This window comes from Mirounga angustirostris, unplaced genomic scaffold (genome assembly GCF_029215605.1).
Source record: "Mirounga angustirostris isolate CCGP_5_RB_7025 unplaced genomic scaffold, mMirAng1.0.hap1 SCAF_15, whole genome shotgun sequence".
NCBI lineage: Eukaryota > Metazoa > Chordata > Mammalia > Carnivora > Phocidae > Mirounga > Mirounga angustirostris.
The window spans coordinates 40,809,943-40,818,843 of record NW_026991723.1 but is presented as its reverse complement, the minus strand read 5'-3'; positions in this window follow the sequence as shown (position 1 = coordinate 40,818,843).

Here is an 8,901-nt window from a genome sequence, read left to right as displayed (position 1 = left end):
TGCTGAGTCTCTTACGTAAGTTATAAGTTATATAACTTACATAACGCACAAATACATATATTATACGATCTTCACAAACATCTTTTTAAAAATTTTATTTTATTTAAATCCAATTAATTAACATATAGTGTATTATTAGTTTCAGAGGCAGAGTTCAGTGATTCATCAGTTGCATACAACACCCAGTGCTCGTTACATCACGTGCCCTCCTTAATGCCCATCACCCAGTTACCCCATCCCCCCAGGCCCCTTCCCTCCAGCAACCCTCAGTCTGTTTCCTAGAGTTAAGAGTCTCTTATGGTTTGTCTCCCTCTCTGATTTCATCTTGTTTTATTTTTTCCTCCCTTCCCCTATGATCCTCTGCTTTGTTTCTTAAATTCCACATATGAGTACAATCCTCACAAAAATCTTATGAGGTGGGTAAATACCCTATTTTACAGGTAAGGAAAACAAGCCTTAAAAAGTTTAAGCAACCAGCCTATGGTCATTTGGAGCATATTTTCTATTTGTATTAAAATATTTGCTCATTCATTGCCCATCAGTTTAGCTCGATCTCTTTGAGGTCTCTTGCCTATGGGCCTCAAAGCTAATTTCTTTTACCTCTTGCTCAGCAAGCATATTTGAAGGACATCGATGTTCCCTCTTGAAAGAGAAATCATCCTTTGGTCAGGTTCTCAGCTAAGCATTGCCTTAACTGGAGAGGTGGTCATGGCAATTCCCTCATCAATCTTGGTCTCATTTTCTGCCCAGATAGGATGAGGGTGATAAATAATTACTGCAAAATTATTGTGGGGGCACCTGGGTGGCTCAGTCGGTTAAGTGTTCAACTCTTGATTTTGGTTCAGGTCATGACCTCAGGGTCGTGGGACTGAGCCCCATGTCGGGCTCCACGGGCAGTGGGGAGTCTGCTTGAGATTCTCTCCTTCTCCCTCTCCCTCTGCCTCTCCCCCTACTCGTGCTCTCTCTCTAAAATAAATAAGTAAATCTTTAAAAAATTATTGTGATGATCAAGTGTAGATAGCAGCACATCAGAGAGCTTTATATTCTGTAAAAACACAAGGGCTTAGTTCACTCTTTTCCATTCAGATGATCTTTTAAAAAAATTGTTTTGAGAAATTTAAAACACATTATCTTTTGTGCAAAAGATATTATAGCAAACACTCAAATTTTTACCATCAGAATATTTGACATTTTGTCATCTCGTGCTTCTTGTCTATATTTGTTAAAGAAATAAACCATTTCACGTATAAGTAAAGTCCCCTCCAACCACCATGCTGGGTCCCATCCCCCAAACCCCTGACCTCTCAAGCCCTCAGGATTCCTATTTATACTTTCAGTATCCTTTTATATTTTTATAAAGGTATGCATATATCCATTTATAATAAATAGCATTATTTTTCTATATATGTTCCTTTATGCAGCATGTATTTATGGATCTACCAGGTATGTGCAAGATACAGTTCTTTTTTTTTTTTTTTAAAGATTTTATTTATTTGACAGAGAGAGATACAGCGAGAGAGGGAACACAAGCAGCGGGAGTGGGAGAGGGAGAAGCAGGCTTCCCGCTGAGCAGGGAGCCTGAAGTGGGGCTCGATCCCAGGACCCTGGGATCATGACCTGAGCCGAAGGCAGACGCTTAACGACTGAGCCACCCAGGCGCCCGCAAGATACAGTTCTAGGTGCTGTGCATATAGCAAGAAAACAAGTCAGACAAGCTCCCTGCTCCCATAGAGCTTACATTCTAGTTGGGGGAGACAAGCAACTTGAGAATCAGTCAACCTGTTAATCAATCAACCAAAAAGGAAAAATATCAGGTGGCTGTAAGTGATATGCAAAGAACTGAGATAAGGAATTGTGCTAGAGGTTCGTTACCTTAGTTTGAGTAGTCTCTGAAAGGGTCACATGAAAGCTGTGAGTTTTTAATTATATCTATGATGTTCTGTTTGAATTGTTCTACAGTGATTTTTTTTTTTCTCCACACAGAGTTCTGTCTAGTTTTTGTAACAGTTTTTACAGTTTTTTTTTAAATGTATATTTTATCTCGATTCTAGAAACTTGGAATTAAATATTCCCTACAGAGAGTGGTTAGCTTAGCTTTGATAATTTATTTTTTCAGTGTACATAGTCTCTTTAAACTGTCAATTTAATTCCTAATTAAGAATGTCATGCATCTTCTTTTTTTTTTGAAACAGATTCTTTTTTTTTTTTAAAGATTTTATTTATTTATTTGAGAGAGAGAGAATGAGAGATAGAGAGCACGAGAGGGAAGAGGGTCAGAGGAAGAAGCAGACTCCCTGCTGAGCAGGGAGCCCGATGCGGGACTCGATCCCGGGACTCCAGGATCATGACCTGAGCTGAAGGCAGTCGCTTATCCAACTGAGCCACCCAGGCGCCCTGTCATGCATCTTTTTAATTTTTATAAAGAATCTATTCTGTGCAAGACACTGTGCTGAGAACCCAGAGATAAGCAAAGATACATAAGACACATTTCCCTCTGCCCTGGAGCTTGCAACATTGTAGCAGAGATAATATGTGCAAATTACAAAGCAATAATGATAGTAATAATAGTAGGAGCTACCAATTATTGAGCCCTTACTATGTGTTCAAGTGCTTTCTGTTCCTCATCTCCTAGAAATAGACATTTTATACCCATTTTTTTTTTTTTTTTTTGACAAGGAGAGTGAGAGTCAGAAAGCTTCATTCATTCAGTCCACAAATATTTATGGTAGCGATGAGCCTGGTCACTTTGCTGGGTACAAAGAATATAAATAATGGAATGCATGATTATTTGAATATAATTCCTGACCTTACAAAGTTTACAGTCGGGGAACAAGTAAATAAATACATTTGTTTCTGTAAAGCTAGAATGATGATCTTCCCACCATGCCCCCCTCAACCCCAAATTGAAATTCCACTTTCTCAGTGAAGCCTTCCTTAAGCCCCGCACAAGGTCAGTGTAGCCTCGCATGATTTCATGGTGCTGTCTACCTTCACTTCCCAGCACTTGTTTCAGTTTATAATTTACCATCACTTGTGTCATCATTTCTCAAATCATAAGCTCCACGAGAGCAGGGATCATATTGGGTTCCTTTCACCATTGTAATCAATGTCTAGGAAAGAGCCCAGCACATAGTAGGTACTTAATACATTATTTTTTGTCTGCACAAAAGAAACAGTATCAGTAGATATCGTATGCTGAAGGTATATCACGTATCAGGCACTGTGCCAAACACTTCATATACATCATTTCATTCAATCCTCGGGAAACTCTACAGGGTAGGGAGTACTGTATTATTTTGTAGGTGAAGATGCTCATATAAGTTAAATAACCCTCCCAAAGCAGCACTGTTCAAGAGCAGTAGAAGCTGAATGACTCCAAAATCCCAGATCTTTCCTAATATGCTACATTGCCTCAAGATAATAAACATTAAAAATATGTAAATAAATGTGTGTATTTATATATGCACACATATATATCCATGCATATACATATATATACATATACATAAACATAATATATACACACACATATAGAGTTAAACTCCTGGTTTATCCACTACTCTATTCCTTCTCTGATTCCCAGAGCCCATTATCCATCCATGCCTGTCTTAAGATACTTAATCAATGAGGATGCTTTCAGCTCAAGCACCGGAAAACACAACTCAGAATAAATTAAATTACAAAGGGATTTAGTATTTCAGTAACAAGAAGCATGGAAGGCAGTTAGTTTCCTGGTTGGTCAAGTAGGAAGCTCTACCATTCTTTCAAGGACTCGAGTTCCTTCCATCTTTCTGCTCTGTCACTCTCAGTGTGTCTTCCACAAGCTAAAACTCCCCTCAGTTACGACATGGCTGCTTGCACTTCCAGACATCATGTGTCACCATTCCCACACCAATGTCTATAGTAGAAGAGAAGGATTCTCTCCCACTTTGCATCCCTTTTATTTTTATTTTTATTTTTTTTGCCTCCCCTTTAAAGAGCTGAGTAAAATCAGTTACCCTGAGGGTAATTAAACAATGAAACAAAACCTTTGCTCTGACAGCAAGGAATAAAAAGGAAATGACGGTTGAGCAGGCAAACAACAGGGTCTGCCACAGCCCTTTGCCACTTTTTAACTTATGTAATCATTATTTATTTACTTATCTTTACTTCCAAATTGTAAACTCCTGAACAAGTTCCGTATATTTGAGATCTGTGTTACCCCTCTGCTTCTAATATAATGTTCTATGTTTTATATAGCATATAGTTTTAATATATTTTAAATGCATGACAGATACTGTTTTAAGTATCATAATATATACTTATATTTTAATATTTGTATCCTGGCATATATATAGAAACATAAACATATATATATATATATATACATAAAATGTATAATTTTAATGTTTTTCGTGAGATAAATGTTCAGTACATGTCAGCTTAATGAATGAATTTGGGGAGCTGCTCGTGGAAGAATAGGTAGTATAGATAGTGTGGGGAGTTTTGAATGACAGCCAACAGGTTTTAAGGACATATTTGGTAGGCAATAGGGAGTTTTTGAAGGTCTGCGAGCAGATTCGGATGGCATGGGTTTATAACAGTCACTCCAGAGGGCCTCATGAACCCCCTGAAATGTGCACATATATTGCAGGTATGGGCATCCTTCAGGGGAGAAGGTCCAGAATTCTAATGAGCTTCCCAAAGATTTCCATGAGCCAAAAATCTTAACAGTGGGTATGATAAATTGGAATGGAAAGAAAGCATGGGGGCCAGAAGAGCTGGAAGAAACCATGGAAATCGTGTGCACCAACCCCAAAGGACTGGAACTCCGGAAAGTCAGGTTTCCGCTTTCAGAACAGAGGATGAATCTGAAATACACATGGGTGGTTCCTCTTCACCTTGTTTCATCCAGGGCTCACATCCAGGAGCGTGCAGTGGTGAAATGTGTGAGTAATAATTCCCTGAGCAATGGAACGGACTAGTAGAAATACTAGTTCTCCAAAGCCAGGCCCCAATTATCCACCCACATTTCCGGGAGACAGCTCAGATTTTCGCTTAGTGCCTGCCTCCCTCTTATTCCTCTTATGTTATTTCCTCTTCCATTCCTCCAAAAAAAACAATTCCCAGTGATCCACCTGTGGGTGGGGACTCGAGTTAATATTTTACCAAGAAATTATCACAAGTTCCTCTTGTCTACCAGCTAAGGGAAACACACCTCCTAATGTCCAATGTTTAAAGAACCAGAATTTCCAGTAAGTGCTTTTTCCTAAGTCACAATTCTATTACTAAAAGGAAACCTGCATCCTGCCCAAACCTCAGGCAAGATATAGGTGAAAACTTAAGTGGATAGACAGATTTTACATCTTGCACCAGCTCAAGCAAGACACTCAAATGACACCCTCTTCGGGGGCCTGGGATCCATGGGATTTAGCAGGTGCCTTTGCGCGTAAGCAAATAATATCCTGGGGCTTTTCAGGACCATGGGGACATAGCGCGGACCTATACACGAAGTGGTTCCCAAATGGTCAGATATCACAAAAAGAGACTTTCTGCCCCCATTCTCCTGCTTGCCTGCAAAAGAGATTATGAGCCCTGGCACAGCTCTGAGGAAACTTGCAAAACAGGTAGAATTTTCTTTGGCGTCTACTTTTCCTCCTTTCTGCCTGCACCTCACTCTCGAGCTTTCCTCTCTCTCTTACCTTCACTTCCGGATATTCAAATTATCTACAATGGCCCAGAGCTCCTAATTCAGGTCCATTTCTCTAGCCTGTCAGTGTATTCAGCCAATTAACATCTATTTAGAACCTATTAAGCATCGGGCACTGTGCTGATCCACTGGGGTATCAGGATGGTTATGACAGGTTCCTGCCCTTGGGACAGAATTTACCCCACTGAAGAGTTTGGATTTCAGCTTCTTAAATTTGGTCGTGTGTTAGAATTACCTATGTGCTTGTAAAATATAGAAACTGTGTTCCAGTGGGTGGCAGTAGGGGGTTGGGGACGGCAGGCAATCTTTGATATATTTTTAAAGCTCCACAGGTGATTTTGCCCCCAGGCCAGATCACGAAAAGGTGGAAGTCACTTGAAGAATTCCGGTCACAGGAATTATGAACACTTGCTCAGATCTCTTCGAGACCCAGAACATTATGCTGTTCTCCCAGCCCTTCTGGGTCCTCCTGTTATTCTCCATAGAAACCATCTTCTAAGTTCTTCAGATTTCATTTCTGTGCAATTCATGAGTAACATGACCCTTGCCCAGTTAACAAAAGTGGATTTTTCGCTCAGAGGAGATAGAGGTGTTTAATTGAATTTATTTTTCTCCCCCAAATAAATTGCTCTTTTTATCACATACCTATTACAAGTTTTCCTTCATTGGCATTTAGCACTATAATTCAGTAACTCCCAAATACCAGTGTGCCTAAAACTTACTTGGAGTGCTCACAAGCAATGCTTTCTTGGTTCCACAACTAAGGAGTATGATTCACTGAATTCAAGATATTCTTGGGAATCTGAATTTTTCTACCTTTTCGTTATAAAAATTTTCAAAAATACAAGCAAGTTGAAAAAAAATAACACCAAGAATACCTCCATAACTGCCACTTTAACTCAACAATGGTAGACATTTTGCCATATTTGCTTTATCTTTCAGTTTGTATAGATTGTGTATTTGTGTGTATTCACTCCATAATTTTAGACTGTTGAACCATTTGAAAGCAAATTGCAGATCTCATGACACTTTACCCTTACTCCTAGAATGAGGATATTCTTACTTAATAAGGATAGTATCATCATCACGGCTAAGAAAATGAAAAGTATTTTGAAAATCTCATCTAGTCATTTCTATGTTAACAGACGTCTTCTGGATCTTGTTCTCTCTGTCAAAATTACAGAGGTGGAAGTTTCAGACGTTATGGTGGGTCCATAGAGGAGGTCTTTGGGGAGCAAGCGGGACTTATGGGACAATCCAAATAAGTCTTGAGTTAGCTCTGAGGTTTCGCAAATCAGGGCAGACATCTTGCCAGAATGTTTATTCTGCTTGGCACAGAGTCTAAGAGAAGCCGGACAGGTCACGGAGCTGCTAGAATGCACTCCCCCACACACTAGTTTTAACTGTAAGAAAGCTGAAATATTCCTTCCTGCCCTGGGAAACTTCAAAAATAATTCTCCCGCCTTCATTCTTACAGTAGAAAGTTGAGTGGCGAGTGCACCAAAGGGCATCTAGAGCATTAAGGACACACCTAGCTTAAAGGGTAAGATTTGCCTCAGCGGAAATGACCAGTGGAATGATTCCCTGCTGTGACTCAAGGGTTAACATTGTGGCCCAGCGTCCGGCTTCGGGGGAGCTGTAAGAAATAAGGATCATGGGATCCAACTCTAATACTGTTGCACACAGGGTAATTTTGACATGATTTTTTAATATTTACAGGGTTCCTGTAAAAGACTTCGTGATGACAGTTGGTGATTCCCGTGGCAATTAATGAATGACTGCACAACTGTGATCAGATTGCTTTAGGAAAGAGTCTCTCAGAATGCTGGCTTTCACAGATCCAGGCCTGGGGATGATTCTTGGGCGCAAAATTTTCTAAACCTAAGGTTGACCCCATTTGATTATTGCCTCCATGGCTCTGTAGGGTCGTATCTCCAGGTTCTTCCCAAACAGCAATAGTGGAATACGAAAAGGTGGAGTGAACAAGGAGGTTGCTTGCTAGAACAGGTATGAGCCTGGGGATGACTTTTTTTTTTTTTTTTTGTAATGCAGTTACAGTGAAAGTTACTCCTTGACTAAGAGAGCAAAGAACAAGATTATCGATAGAAATGGAGTGTGTGTGTATGTGTGTGTGTGTGTGTGTGCATGTCTTTGAGTTTGGCAGGTATTGTTATCCCAAGCAGCACAGGTATTTAATTAACCCAAGATGTGGTTAGTGCATTCTAAGTCGTTAGTCAATTTTTCTTCGTTGCTTCCACTGAATTCCTCCGTTATGTGTTTGCTGTCCCCATGCTGTTCATCATGACCCTCTGAGCCTGAACGGCCTATGGAATTTTCTCCACCATCTTTATATTCTGTAGCCAGCTAAGTCTGAGGCTTCCTGCTGTGACCTCTGCAGTGAAAGGATGAAATGTCAGGTGGCCTCATTTTTTTCATCTGCTACATGTAGATACCAAGAACCCAAAGCAGATCTGTGAGTTAGGATATTTGGAAACCAACGGGAAGTTAATTCTCCAAAGTGTTTTAGAGCCATAACATATAGCAGAAAGTGCTATTCTTATTACCTTTGGCACCCAGGTTTTTCTAGAAGGACTCAGATTATTTTATTCCACTGGTCAACATTATCTCCGCATGAGCCATGTGGGCTGTCTCTTTTAGAGTCTTCATCTCCTTTCCTGGAGCTGAACATGCCCCCTTTTTCCTTCTCCTTTCTGAGAGCTCAGCATGTCTTGCTCTGGAGTCTACGTGAAGATGGAGGCCATTGAATTTTCCCTTTTCTCCCCTTCAAAATATCCCATCTGCTCACCCTCTGGCTCTTCTTTTGTTTCTGACTTTGAGAATTAAGTAACTGTTCCTTCTCCTACCAAAGATAACTCTCCTATTTGGATTTTTGATTCTACTGGTGCCCCTGCCCCACACTTTGTTTAAGCTCTGAATTCTTTCTTTTTTTTTTTTAAGCTTATTTATTTGAGTAATCTCATACTCAACATGGGGCTCGAACTCATGACCCTGGGATCAAGAGTCACATGCTCTTCTGACTGAGCCAACCAAGCGCCTCTAAGGTCTGCATTCTAACTTGTCTTCCTCTTCTATGTTTTTTTTTTTTTAAAGATTTTATTTATTTATTCATGAGAGACAGAGAGAGAGAGGCAGAGGGAGAAGCAGGCTCCCAAGGAGCAGGGAGCCCGATGCAGGGCTCGATCCCAGGACCC